Source organism: Schistocerca cancellata, chromosome 4, assembly GCF_023864275.1.
Source record: "Schistocerca cancellata isolate TAMUIC-IGC-003103 chromosome 4, iqSchCanc2.1, whole genome shotgun sequence".
Lineage (NCBI taxonomy): Eukaryota > Metazoa > Arthropoda > Insecta > Orthoptera > Acrididae > Schistocerca > Schistocerca cancellata.
This window is the reverse complement of record NC_064629.1, coordinates 184,673,657-184,688,754: the sequence shown is the minus strand read 5'-3', so window position 1 is coordinate 184,688,754 and position 15,098 is coordinate 184,673,657.

The window sequence follows — 15,098 nt, the reverse complement described above, 5'->3', positions numbered from 1 at the left end:
TGGGTCCAACAGAAAAATTATAATCACTTCCAACTGTAAAAATTTGGCATTGCAGTTCTTGTTTGAGCATCTTCATTCCTCTTCATCAGCACGCATCATTAAGTGCGAGCAAGGGCGGGACCTCCGCTCTTCTACCTGCCGGGAAAGTCGCGTAGTTGGGTCAGGACAGCGACGTGGATGGAGGGAGGGGTATGGAGCGGGGGGTGTGGTTAGTAGACCCCTCCTCGACCTTATTTTCTGGATGCAGTTTACAGGACATCGATATCATTAGTTCCTTCCCTTTCTTTTCCTTTCTCCCCTTCCCCCTTTAATTTACATAAGTAGTGGCCGAGCGGTTCTAGGCGCTACAGTCTGGAGCCGTGCGACCGTTACGGTCGCAGGTTCGAATCCTGCCTCGGGCATGGATGTGTGTGATGTCCTTAGGTTAGTTATGTTTAAGTAGTTCTAAGATCTAGGGGACTGATGACCTCAGAAGTTAAGTCCCATAGTGCTCAGAGCCATTTGAACCATTTTACATAATAAGTATCACAGCTGTGGATCCCGCGTGGTGTCTGTTCTTCGGACATGTCCTAAAGAACAGATACCACATATTCATGCAATACTCATTTTATTATTATCTCATAAACTGTTCCCAAGTCGGATGAAATGGTGTCAAAATTAGCTGGTGGTGCCTACTTCACTATACTGTTTATTAAAGGAACGTATTTGCAAATCCCATTGAAGGAAGACACACAGAAACTTACGGCAATAAATACTCCATTAGGTTTTTAACCTTATAAATGGTTACCTTCCTAAATAGCCAGTGCACTCAGTTTGTTCAAGCGGTATTTAGAACACTAAATCCGGAAAACGCCAAACGCTGTGGACTACCTCGACGACACAGATATCTCAGGAACAATTCCACAGGTACTCTTACAGAATTTCGGACCTTTTTTGAAAATTCTACAAGCGGCAAACTGCAAATGAAACAAAGACCAGTGTATCTTCTTCCAAAAAAAGTGCAATACTTGGACAAATATTGTCTGCCCACGGCATCAAACCAGTGTCGCAACATACTGGCGCCATTAAAAGCTTTCCGGCTGCAAAGAGTATCAAGCAATTACGTGTCATATTAGGACAAATATTGTAGGAAATCTCTCCCTCATGCAGTTTCCATCAGTGAACAACTTCACAAGTTGTGAGGTAAAGGCACCAAATGCACTGGAACAATGAATGCCAACAAACATTTAACAAATTAAACAATATTTGCTTGAAGCTAAATAACTAACCACATATAACCACTTTCATCTGGTTACCGCAGTCATGGCCCATTGGATTATTATATATCTTTGCCAAAATCCAGGAATGTCTACTTTGTGACAAATTGCGGGTACAGGCAGAGCTCTTGGGCAGTAACCAGTGCCAGCGTGGAATCAGTAAATGGAAGTCTCAAATGGCTCTGAGCACTATGGGACTTAACATCTATGGTCATCAGTCCCCTAGAACTTAGAACTACTTAAACCTAACTAACCTAAGAACAGCACACAACACCCAGCCATCACGAGGCAGAGAAAATCCCTGACCCCGCCGGGAATCGAACCCGGGAACCCGGGCGTGGGAAGCGAGAACGCTACCGCACGACCACGAGATGCGGGCTAAATGGAAGTCTATTCAGGGTGTTAATGAAATGTGTTCCATATTTTGAGAGGTTGTGGTGTCAGCGAGTGACTGCGTGTGACATCGCTCTCTAAGTTTTTATATATTTTTAGGTTTCAGATACATATTTTAACGGTTTTTGTGATATTATTTACTATATAAGTGACTTATTAGTGGTTTCTTCATTCACCTCAGCCTTTCTTGTGTTGTGACCTGATATTTGTGAGTGTTTCGTATCGAGCAACTTAACCTCTTACCTGTGTTTACATTCCGCGCTGACCAGTTGCAGCTGTAGCGGCGCATCGAAAGCAAAGTACTAATTAATTGTGTGTGTATAGTGGTTTTATTTAGGAACTTTAGTAGTCTTCAACCGGTGTTCTTGGTGTTATCTGGTGAAATAATTTCAGAAGAACCTTTTGGGAACTGTTTTCAGTTTCGTTACTGTGTCATTAGACGTTTGAGTCTCTTTCTGTATTAGTCTTTTGTTATATTCTCATTTATTGTTGATTAATACCGTTAATAATAGTAGTTACTTCCCTTGTAGAGTAAGTCTGTGATTATTGTAGTCAGGTTTTTAACATCTTCTTATTGTAGTAGCGGAACTTAGATAAGTAGTTTTCTTGTTTCAATAAGTGTAAAATTTTACCATGAGTGAGATGTGTGGGCCTTGCCGTAGGTTCGTGAGTAGTGGATTGCGGTGTGAGTCTTGTTCGAAGTATTTTCACTGGGGGGAATGCAGTGGGGAAGCCAGTGGGCATTCTGGTGAGATCCTCTCCTGGAACTGCAGGTTATGTAGGAAGAGTAAGTTGATAGAGGAGCAGGAGCGTAAGATCTGTGCCTTTCAGGTGCAGTTGAAAAACGCACAGGAGGAGCTAGATACGATGAGGAGGGAGAAGGGGGTTGGGGAATGGGAGCTGGCTGTAGGCAAGATCTGCTAGGAGAAGAAGATTTTCAGATAGTTTTACTATTGTTGTTTGCAATAGATACGACCAACTGTCAGAGTCTAGTGGAGAGGAATCTCTAGTAGCTGTAGATGTAGGAAGTATGCAGCAGACCTCAGCAGTTACGGTGGCTAGGACAGTTGCGAAGTCGAAGAGGAAGAAGAAGGTTCTGCTGTTAGGTAGTTCTCATGGCAGAGGTGTAGGCCAGCAGTTGCAGGAAGTGCTGGGGAGTGAGTACCAGGTCACCAGCATTGTGAAGCCTAATGCAGGATTGGCTCAGGTGACTGTTAACATAGGGGGGTTATGTAGGGATTTTACTAAAGAGGATCAGGTAGTGATTGTGGGTGGGGCTGGTAATAGTATTGATAGGGATGGGGAGTATGACATAGATGGTGACCTGGAAAAGATAGCCACTCAGACTGGCAACACGAATGTGCATTTCGTGGAACTGTTTCAGCATCACGATCGGCCTCATCTTAATACAGCCGTCAGGCGTAATAACATGAGACTTGGGGGTGCGCTGATGACAGAAAGCTTGAGTCACATTTCAGTGGTGTCGGTGGAATCTATCAGCAGGACAGGTTTCACTAGACATGGCCTGCACCTCATCAGGTATGGGAATGAGAGGTTGGCGAAGCTTATAGGTGACAGCATAGGTGGGGGTGGTGGGATCACTCATGGGAAAATTCCTGCAGTAGTGGGTGTTAGAGCTGCACTTTTTTTAGATTGAAGTCAGCTGATAGGCATTCCTGCTTAAGGGAAGTCTCTCTAACAAAGGAACCACTTTTGACAAAGCTTAGGTATCCGCCTAATGAGGGAATTAGTATATTTCATCAAATTTTACAAGGTATTAGAATGGCTCTGAGCACTATGAGACTTAACTTCTAAGGTCATCAGTTCCCTAGATCTTAGAACTACTTAAACCTAACTAAGCTTAGGACATCACACAACACCCAGTCATCACGAGGCCGAGAAAATCCCTGACCCCGCCGGGAATCGAACCCGGGACCCGGGCGTGGGAAGCGAGAACTCTGCCGCACGACCACGAGCTGCGGACTACAAGGTATTAGAGATAAAGTTAGTGAACTGCTTATAGATGTTGACTCTGAAATTATTAGTATATCTGAACACTTCTTAAATAAGGAGATAATTCAGAAGCTTCCTGTACCAGGATACAGGTTGGCTGGCAGCTTTTCTAGGAGCTCTTTGCGGTGTGGGGGAGTAGCCATGTATGTGAAAAATGGCATCCCATTTGAGTCAATTGATGTTTCAAATTACTGCACTGAAAAGGTGTTTGAATGTTGTGCAGGTGTGGTTAAATTTAATGGAGCTAAACTTCTAACTGTTGTTATTTATAGATCCCCAGACTCCGACTTCACAACATTTTTGCTAAAGCTAGAGGAGGTTCCTGGTTCGCTTTATAGGAAATACAAAAAGTTAGTTATATGTGGTGACTGCAACATTAATTGTATAAGTGAATGTGTAAGGAAAAGGATGCTATTAGACCTCTTTAACTCATATAATCTTATGCAAACCGTATTCTTTCCAACGAGAGTGCAAGGGAACAGTAGAACAACCATAGACACCATTTTTGTTCATTCCTCATTACTCGAAGGGCATTCTGTTGGCAAAAAGGTGAATGGCCTTTCGGATCATGATGCCAAATTTTAACTCTAAAAGATTTTTGTGCTGCAACACATGTTAAATATACTTATCAACTGTTTAGGAAAGCTGATCCAGTTGCTGTAGAGACCTTTGTGAACATTATCAAGGAACAAGAGTGGCAAGATGTTTATAGCGCTGATACAGTAGATGATAAATATAAAGCTTTTCTCAAGACTTTTCTCGTGCTCTTTGAAAGTTGCTTTCCGTTAGAACATTCAAAACAGGGTACTTGCACAAACAGGCAGCCTGGGTGGCTGACTAGAGGGGTAAGAATATCTTGTAGAACAAAGTGGCAATTATATGAAAACGTTAGAAACAGGCAAAATCTAAATGCAGCAGCCCATTACAGACAGTATTGTAAGGTGCTTAACAATGTTATTAGGAAGGCAAAAAGTATGTGGTATGCAAATAGAATAGCTAAGTCTCAGGATAAAATTAAAACCATATGGTCAGTCGTAAAGGAAGTGGCTGGTCTGCAGAGACAGGTCGAGGATATAGAATCAGTGCGTAGTGGGAATGTCCGTGTTACTGAAAAGTCGCGTATATGTACAGTATTTAATAATCACTTTCTGAATATAGCAGGTGAACTAAATAGAAACCTAGTCCCATCAGGGAATCGCGTAGCGCTCTTAGAAAAAAGTGTTCCGAGACCGTTACCTGAAATGCTCCTCCATGATACTGACAAGAGGGAGATTGAGTTAATAATTGAATCACTAAAGACCAAGAACTCTCATGGATATGACGGGGTATCTAGCAGAATACTGAAGTATTGTTCTATTGTTCTATGTATGTTAGCCCAGTACTTAGCCATATATGTAACTTTTCCTTTAGGAGTGGTCGGTTTCCTGACCGATTAAAGTACTCGGTAGTGAAGCCACTTTATAAAAAGGGAGACAGGGATAATTTTGACAATTTTAGACCTATTTCTATGCCATCGGTATTTGCTAAAGTAATCGAGAAGGTTGTATATACAAGGTTACTGGAGTATTTAAATTCACATAATTTGCTGTCAAATGTACAGTTTGGGCTTAGAAATGGTTTAACAACTGAAAATGCTATATTCTCTTTTCTCTGTGAGGTTTTGGACGGATTAATTAAAAGGTTGCGAACGCTAGGTGTTTTCTTTGATTTGACGAAGGCTTTTGACTGTGTTGACCACAAAATATTACTACAGAAATTGGACCATTATGGAGTAAGGGGAGTAGCTTACAATTGGTTCGCCTCTTACTTTAAGAACAGAAAGCAGAAGGTAATTCTCCGCAATATTGAGAGTGGTAGTGATGTTCAGTCCCAATGGGGCACTGTTAAGTGGGGCGTTCCCCAAGGGTCGGTGCTGGGGCCACTGCCGTTTCTTATTTATATAAATGATGTGCCTTCTAGTATTACAGGTGATTCAAAAATAGTTCTGTTTGCTGATGACACCAGCTTGGTAGTGAAGGATGTTGTGTGTAATACTGATACAGTATCAAATAATGTAGTTCATGAAATAAGTTCGTGGCTTGCAGAAAATAATTTGATGCCAAATCACAGTAAGACTCAGTTTTTACAGTTTCTAACTCACAATTCAACAAGAACCGATATTTTGATCAGATAGAATGGGCATATTATAAGCGAGACGGAACAGTTCTAGTTCCTAGGCGTTCGGGTAGATAGTAATCTGTTGTGGAAAGCCCACGTCCAGGATCTTGTTCAGAAACTAAATGCTGCTATATTTACCATTAGAACAGTATCTGAAATAAGGGACAGTTCAACACGAAAAGTAGTCTACTTCGCATATTTTCATACGCTTATGTCGTATGGCATTATTTTTGGGGTAATTCTTCTGATTCAAAAAGGGTATTTTTGGCTCAAAAACGGGCTGTTCGAGCTATATGTGGTGTAAGTTCGAGAACCTCTTGTCGACCCCTATTCAATAGTCTGGGAAATCTGACATTGCCCTCACAGTATATATTTTCTTTAATGTCATTTGCTGTTAGCAATATTAGCCTATTCCCAAGAGTTAGCAGCGTTCACTCAGTTAATACTAGGCAGAAATCAAATCTGCATGTGGAATGCACTTCCTTGACTCTTGTGCAGAAAGCAGTGCAGTATTCTGCTGCATCCATTTTCAGTAAGCTACCACAAGAACTAAAAAATCTTAGCAGTAGCCCAAACTCTTTGAAGTCTAAACTGAAGAGTTTCCTCATGGCTCACTCCTTCTATTCTGTCGAAGAGCTCCTGGAAGAGCTAAAAAATGAAGCAAATTCCAGTGTTACATTGTTGATTTTCTTTATTTGAACTTAAGACATACCGCCTGAATATGTTTTTTATATTTCATTTCATCTGTTTCTACTATCGTGTTATAATTCCATGTATTGACTCGTTCCATGACCATGGAGACTTCTCCTTAATTTGGTCCCACGGAACAATAAATAAATAAATAAAAAATAAATGAAATAAAGTCACCAAAACAAGAAAAAATATCCGGTAAGAAATGGGATTAAAATGCCTACCTTAGAAGTTATGAATACTTGTTCATCTTTGAAACTATGAAACAAATCTCATCTACTACAAGATTTTTTATTTCCATTTATTGAGAGGTGCTAGTATTCACCCAAACAAGAAAAACTACTCAGTAAACATAGGCTGTAAAATGCGTTCCATAACAGCTAAGACTACTTATCCACTTAGAGGACTTGTTCAGTAGAAGAGATGTGTTTCACTGTCGCGAAGATGAACAAGTTCTCATAGCTCTGAAGGCATGCATTTAAGAGCACATGTTTACTGCATATATTTTTCTACATTGGTTCATACTATCACCACTGAAATAAAGGAACACGACTTTTGAAGCTCTTGTGTATGACATGGGTAATCAAGTTTTGAGATTATAGAATATTCGACTAAGAGATATGCAGTTGCACTCACAGTTGGCATCGCAGGCATATTCGACAGCATTTTGGTGGCCTGTAGAGTGTCAAATTTCCAAGATTTATGGGAAATCAAATGTCTGTAAGAGAACTTTATCGATTATTGTAGTGGACATACCATACAATGGTTCACAGGGCAGAGAAAGGTAAGCAAAAAGACTACCAATAGCTATGCCCAAGGCTCGATAAGTGGTCCATTGTTCTAGAAATAGTGTTGAAGCGGTCTTACATCTGCTAGGTGGGACAGGTACTTTTAAAGGAGTTTTTGCAAAAGCGATTGGAGTACTAGTAGTTGCGTGTACAGACATCAGGGTGAGAGTTGATGAAAAGACGAATGATGTGTTTGATTAGATGCAACAGTTGTGTACCACGAGGTTGAATGCCCCCTGGTGATGGTGTTGCGGGCACGTGACGCAGTAAGGAAAGAATGATAGCGGAACACATATGAAAGGGCAGCCATTATAGCCTAGATATGGACTGTAAAGCGGTTTTGACAAAGGGCGCATTGTTATGGTCCTGCGGCTGGAACCAGAATCTCTGAAGTGGTGAACCTGGCCGCCTGTTAGCGTACTACGGTCGTGAGGACCTATGAAATGTGGTTGAAGGATAGTGAAATAACGAGTAGGCCATATGGTTTTGGATGACAACATCTCATCACAAAACATAGAAGTCGGAGGATCCTCCAGTGTGTAATTCAGGATGGGCAGCGATCTGTGGCAGATCTGTCGATAGAGTACAATGCTGGTGCGTTTCTGAGCACACCGTTCAAAGGCCATTGTTGAACATGGTGCTCCGCATCACACAACCCATACGTGTTTCTGAGTTGACCCAACGACATCGTCAGTTACGGTTGCAGTGGTCACAGCATCTTTGAGTTTTCACCGTCGATCTATAGAAACGTGTCGCTTGCCGAATGAATTGCATTTCTTGTTACACCAGGTCGATGGTTGGGTCCTTAACGTCGTCATCCAGGTGATTGGCTGCTTGAGACGTACACTGCACCATAGCTGTAAGCCAGTGAGAGCAGAGTTATGCTCTGGGGTACTTTGAGTTGGGCCTCTATGTGACCTATGGTAGCAGTCGAAGATAGCATGACACCAGTGAGATACGTGAACATTATTGTGAACAATGTGCGTCCCTTCGTGTTTGAAATCTTCTTAGATGGCGATGACATCTTCCAACAGGGTAACTCTCTGTGTTTCGAGGTCTGAATCGTGCTGCAGCGGTTTGAGATGTATGGTAGTCTTACAATGATGTCTTAGCCGGCAAATGTCCCTGGTCCGTACACATTGGAACACATACCCGGCGCTATCTGCGTGCTCACAAACCACCGTTCCGTAATTTGCGGGAATTTAGTAACATGCGAGTAGACATTTGGAGCCACATACTTGCCATCCGCGAGTGGAACAGAGGGGGGAGGGGGGGGGGGATATGGCGAGAATTGTGCCCTCCGCCACACACCGCTTGGTGGCTGGCGGAGTATACAGAGTGAGTCACCTAACGTTACCGCTGGATATATTTCGTAAACGAAATCAAATACTGACGAACGTAAGGAGAGGGGCTAGTGTAATTGTTTAATACAAACCATACAAAAATGCACGGAAGCATGTTTTTGAACACAAACCTACGTTTTTTTAAATGGAACCACGTTAGTTTTGTTACCACATCTAAACATATAAACAAATACTTAATCAGTGCCGTTTGTTGCATTGTAAAATGTTAATTACATCCGGAGATATTGTAACCTAAAGTTGACGCTTGAACTACTCCTCCGCTGTTCGATCGTGTGTATCGGGGAGCACTGCAACATACATCGCGTTTCTACAGAATGATCTGCCAACGTTGCTCGAAAATGTCCCACTGGAAACGCATCGACGTATGTGGTATCAGCATGATGGTGCACCTGCACATTCCGCAGTTAACACTAGGCTGACCCTTGACAGGATGTTCGACGTGCGTTTCATAGGACGTGGAGGACGCATAAATTGGCCAGCCCGTTCTCCTGATCTTACACCTCTGGACTTCTTTCTGTGGGGTACGTTAAAGGAGAATGTGTACCGTGATGTGCCTACAACCCCAGAGGATATGAAACAACGTATTGTGGCAGCCTGGGGCGACATTACACCAGATGTACTGCGGCGTGTACGACATTCATTACGCCAGAGATTGCAATTGTGTGCAGCAAATGATGGCCACCACATTGAACATCTATTGGCCTGACATGTCGGGACACACTCTATTCCACTCCGTAATTGAAAACGGAAACCACGTGTGTACGTGTACCTCACCCCTCATGGTAATGTACATGTGCGTCAGTGAAAAAGACCAATAAGAAGGTGTTAGCATGTGGACGTAATGTGCTGTTCCAGTCTCTTCTGTACGTAAGGTCCATCACCGTTCCCTTTGGATCCCTACGTAATTCGGTGCTCTCCGATACACACGATCGAACAGGGGAGGAGTGGTACTCAAGCGTCAACTTTAGGTTACAATATCTCCGGATGTAATTAACATTTTACAATGCAACAAACGGCACTGATTACGTATTTGTTTATATGTTCAGATGTGCTAACAAAACTAACGTGGTTCCATTTTAAAAAAACGTAGGTATGTGTTAAAAAACATACTTCCGTGCATTTTTTATGGTTTTGTATTAACCAATTACACTAACCCCTCTCCTCACGTTCGGTCTGTGGAATCGGTTCGTCAGTATTTGATGTGGTTTACGAAATATATTCAGCGGTAACGTTAGGTGACTCACCCTGTATATGTACATGTAGATATAAACCTGTCAATGACTTGTAGAATCCATGCCAAGCACAGTTGCTGCTGTACTGTATTTGAAAAGTGGAACAACACGCTATGTTTTGGCTCATCGGTGTATGATCACATATATGCACCAGCGGTGTTGGTTTGGGCATTACTTACAAGGGAACTCCCCGTCGCACCACTCTCGGATTTAGTGGTAAGGTGGCACAGAGGATAGCCTGTCAAAAACTGAGCACAGATCAAGCATGATAAAAGGAAGAAGTTGTAGTAAACTGTGGAAAACCGCGCGGTCTAGCTCTCTGCTTCCCGAGCGGGAAGGCGTGCCGGTCCCCGGCACGAAACTGCCCGGCGGATTCCAGTCGAGGTCTGGTGTGCCGGCCAGCGCGTGGATGGTTTTTAAGGCGGTTTTCCATCTGCCTCGGCGAATGCGGGCTGGTTCCCCTTATTCCGCCTCAGTTAAGCTCGCCACACACGTTTCCGATATACTTGTCAGGTAAACCTGCACAGATATACCAGAAAGGTATAACTGTGCAGGCTGAAGCACACACAATCTCCGGAAAACCGGAAGATTTTAATTTAGTCAGTCGAGAAGACGACGCGATCGCTTTAGTCGGTTTGTTAGTGGCCACGAGGTGTAAAAGGAAGCAAAAACGAACAACGTGGTGTAAAGAGTTGTTTACAGAGAGAAATGAATACACTCATACAAAATTAGTAAAAGAGCTATGTTCAGAACCTTCAGATTATCGTTATTATTTGCGGATGACTGAAGACGTCTACCAAAAACTATTGTCGCTTGTGACTCCTTTAATACAAATGAAAAATACAGTTATGAGAACTTCTGTTTCTGCCCATGATAGACTGAGAGCTACTCTGAGGTTTCTTGCTAGGGGTCGATCGTATAAATGTCTCAAATCCAGAATGAGATTTTCACTCTGCAGCGGAGTGTGCGCTGATATGAAACTTCCTGGCAGACTCGGTCGGGCACACAGTTTTAATCTGCCAGGAAGTTTCATATCAGCGCACACTCCGCTGCAGAGTGAAAATCTCATTCTGGAAACATCCCCCAGGCTGTGGGTAAGCCATGTCTCCGCTATATCCTTTCTTTCAGGAGTGCTAGTTCTGCAAGGTTCGCAGGAGAGTTTCTGTAAAGTTTGGAAGGTAGGAGACGAGATACTGGCAGAAGTAAAGCTGTGAGTACCGGGCGTGAGTCGTGCTTCGGTAGCTCAGATGGTAGAGCACTTGCCCGCGAAAGGCAAAGGTCCCGAGTTCGCGTCTCGGTCCGGCACACAGTTTTAATCTGCTAGGAAGTTTCAGTGTCTCAAATAGTCTACTCTAATAACACCGGAAGCTATTGGCAAAATAATTCCAGAGACATGTGATGCCATCTACAATGTGCTGAAAGGAGTGTATCTTCAGGTATGTATAATAAATACACGCATTTTTTAATTCTTTTATTCATATGAAGTAGCTGCGGTAGGACTTGGTGAGCACGTACTTGAGCTGGGACTGGTTAGATATTCGCAGCTGTATGAACTCGTTGGCACGTTAAGCATTCCCATTTCAGCTTCATATAGGAGATCATTGATTCTTTTTTCAACAATCAGACGCTGGCGTTTTTCCAGTGTCTTCATTTTCATTGCAACTGGTTTTCCCAGTAGATCATACCTGTCGTCTTGGGGCGAAGGATTTTTAAAATGATCTCTCACTGATAGCAGAACGTCGTTGGTCAGTTCCACACTTTTCCTCGTTTTTGCCAAATTTGGTCGTGATATCGGGAGTTCTTTGGAATTTTGAGGACTCTTGTTTGTCTCTGAGGGTTCTTCACTGCTGGGTGCCTGTGGAGCAACATCATCGATTCCATCCTGAACGAAGCATATTATTAGACTCTAAAAGTCATTTACTCTGGTTTCATTTTTTATATCAGGAATATAATTTAAAATAAGACAAAACTATAAGATAAAAGCAACACAAACCTTCTTTAAAAACTATTAAACAGCTAGTTGTACTGTAGTATTTTAAAATTCTGTTTCTTATTTTCTTTATAACCAAACTTTTTAAACAAGCATTGGTTTCGTGTTATTTTAAATGTTATTTTCATTTTGCTTATAACAGTAAATTTATAAAGCCTGTTGCAATCAACAACGCTACACATCCACATTGCAAAAAAAAAATATTATTAATTTGCTGTTGTTTCAGTTTCCTGACTCGGCTTAGAAATGGAAAGTTATCGCTAAAACATTTGAAGACAGGTGGAATTTCTCACATTGTCTCGGTGCCATGGACGGTAAACATGTACACATAGTTCCCCCAGCGAATTTCGGATCTTTTTACTTCAACTACAAAGGTAGACACAGTGTGGTACTTCTTGCAGTAGTGGATGCTAACAGTTTCGTATGTTCCATACTCAATTTTGGAACTAATGGACGTGTTTCTGCTGGAGGCGTTGTTCAGAATACTAAATTTTATGAAAAGTTAGAGAGTAATGATCTCAAACTTCCAGAGCCATGCAATGTTGCAGAAAATTTCGAAAACGTCCCTTATGTTTTTGTAGCTGATGACGCCTTTCCTCTTACACGTAATATAATGAAGCCTTTTCGACAAGCACAACTAGATTTAGCTAGTAAAGAAATTTACGACTACCGCATTTCAAGAGCAAGACTCGTTGTCGAAAATTGTTTTGGAATATTTGCATCCAGATTTCGTATATTCCATACTCAAATCAATTTGGAACCAGAGAACATAATGAAAGTGGTGATGGAAACTTGTGCATTGCATAATTTTTTGATGGAACAACATCCAGGCTTTTACGCTCCTCCAAACAGTACCTACCAGGAGACGTACGATGGAACTACTGCCATTACAGGTTTGGATACCTCGGAAACAAATATGATCGCACTGAAACGTCAGAACCACGGGAACATAACGTCTGCTGTTAAACAGCTTAGAAATGGGTTCACTTCATACTTCATGAACGAAGGCAAAGTTCCATTAGTATTAATAAAAATGTGGGCTCTAAATATAACCTTTCCATTTGTAAATACAAAATGTAGTTTAATTAAATAAATTGTATGAGTATTATAAATAATTTGAGTACTTAGTTCTTCGATCTCACATCCATCCTCGTCATCGAAGTTTGACACAGACGCACAAGGAGTATCATGATCGCCAAGAAAATCGAACAAATCTAAGTACCACAATTTTGATGTATAGATGTTGACTGTTAAAGCTCCAGATTTCATTGACATATAACGTTTCTTCTTGTCTTTACGTACATTGCTTCTTAAATTATTTATGTTTTTCACTACAGATTGCTTTGTAGCGTCGGGTTCTAACTCCTTCAATTTAATAACAAGTCGTTCACAGGCTGCATCTCTCTTTTCACGGTCGTGGTACTCTTTACTTTTCACCTGCGACAGACAAGGCTCCAACCGATACATTTCGATAAACTCTTCTATCACTTGGTTCCGTTTCCGATTTGACATGTTGAATAGAAGAGGTGAGCAGTACCGCGCATGTAGTTACTAGTTAACACTGTTGTAAACGTAAATACGAAGACAACGGGTGCTCTCTACTCAAGGAGCAAGCCCCAGCTAACCATACACCTGTACAGGCGTGCCGGAGTGACTCACACACACGCTCAGGTCTACACGCCTGCGCAGGTAGAAAGAACTGAATTTTGATTCTTCTCCGGTGGCCTGCGCAGGTCGCTATGCCTGTACAGTTCGGCCTGAACCGGCTGGCACACACGCTCCGGTTTACCTGTACAGGTGACCTGTAGAGGTTTACCTGACAGGTGTACCGGAACGTGTATGGCGGGCCTTACGCTATGTCGGCGGTTGCTGCACAAACACTGTCTCCACGTACGCGTACACCATAATTACTCTATCACGTAGGGACTGATGACCTTAGCAGTTAAGTCCCATAAGATTTCACACACATTTGAACATTTTTTTACTCTACCACGCAAAAATTTGGGATTACACTCGTCTGTTATGAGACGTTCTCTGACGTTCTCTGTGGGGAGGGGGGCGGGGGAGGGGGGGAACTGGGGGCCGAACCGCACAATAACCGTGGGTTCGGTGTGGGGCGGCGGTGGGGTGAGTGGACTGCTGTAGTCTGTTGTAGGGTTATGAACCACTGAGGGCTATGGCGGGACGAAGCCTTTCCGTCGTTTCTAGGTCCCTGGTTCAATACACATACATACTGTGGAAAAAACAAGCAAAATAGAAACAGTGAACGGTCAGTACTTACGATGTGCGACAACATTTAATGTCGTCTTCTCCAACTAACGATGTCGTGTGGGTCGATTTCATTTCATAATTGAAACCGGACTGATTCGTGTTGATGACATATGCGTCTTCATACTGTTGGAATTTGACGTTAGTTGTTGTAACAAACTTCTTGTGAACAGTTGTCACACCCCACCCGTCACTTATCTGGTTTTGGCGTGTCTTCAGCCCAGCTAACTGACTAACAGATCAACAGAGAGTGCAAAATTGCCGCAATATCGGATAATGCAAAGAAAGTAATAAGGCCTTGTGACTCCTGATTGAACTGCGGTGGCAGTGTTGACATTGATTCAGAACTGATAACTTTTAATTAAAAATTGATGTTATATTCAGCTTTTAAACACCAGATGCAAATGTTGAACATAAAATTAACTAAGAAAGTGACTTGGGATTTCAACTACTTGATTGAAAACAGATGCAGTCGATTAGCACAAATTTATTTTAACTTCCGACCTTCAATCATCACATTACATGACTCTCCTCTCATGCAGTGTTAATAAATTGCGTTTACGTGGAGTAAAGTGCGATAAATCAAAATTAATTCCTATCGACTGATCCAGGCGTAATGCGAAGTGCGAGAAGAATTCCCCAATACACGGCCCATGAACCCTTGTGGAAACTTTGCCGACGTGATCCAACAAATTAATCAATGGCCTAATTCCAGACGGAGCGGGTGCAATATCACCGAATTCAGCGTGGTGGGGCGTCGTCGTTGTGAGGACGTCGGCCGATCTCGTGGTGCTGCAAGGCTGCGCTCGTCTATTCACTCCTAGCTATCTTGCTCAGTACATAGCTGAACCAAAACTTTCTATCTCCAAGCTCAATTGTTCCATTTGCTAAGTCCTAAACTGCAGAGATGCTCTTTCTCAGGCAAGCTGAGTAAAGAACGCCACGTC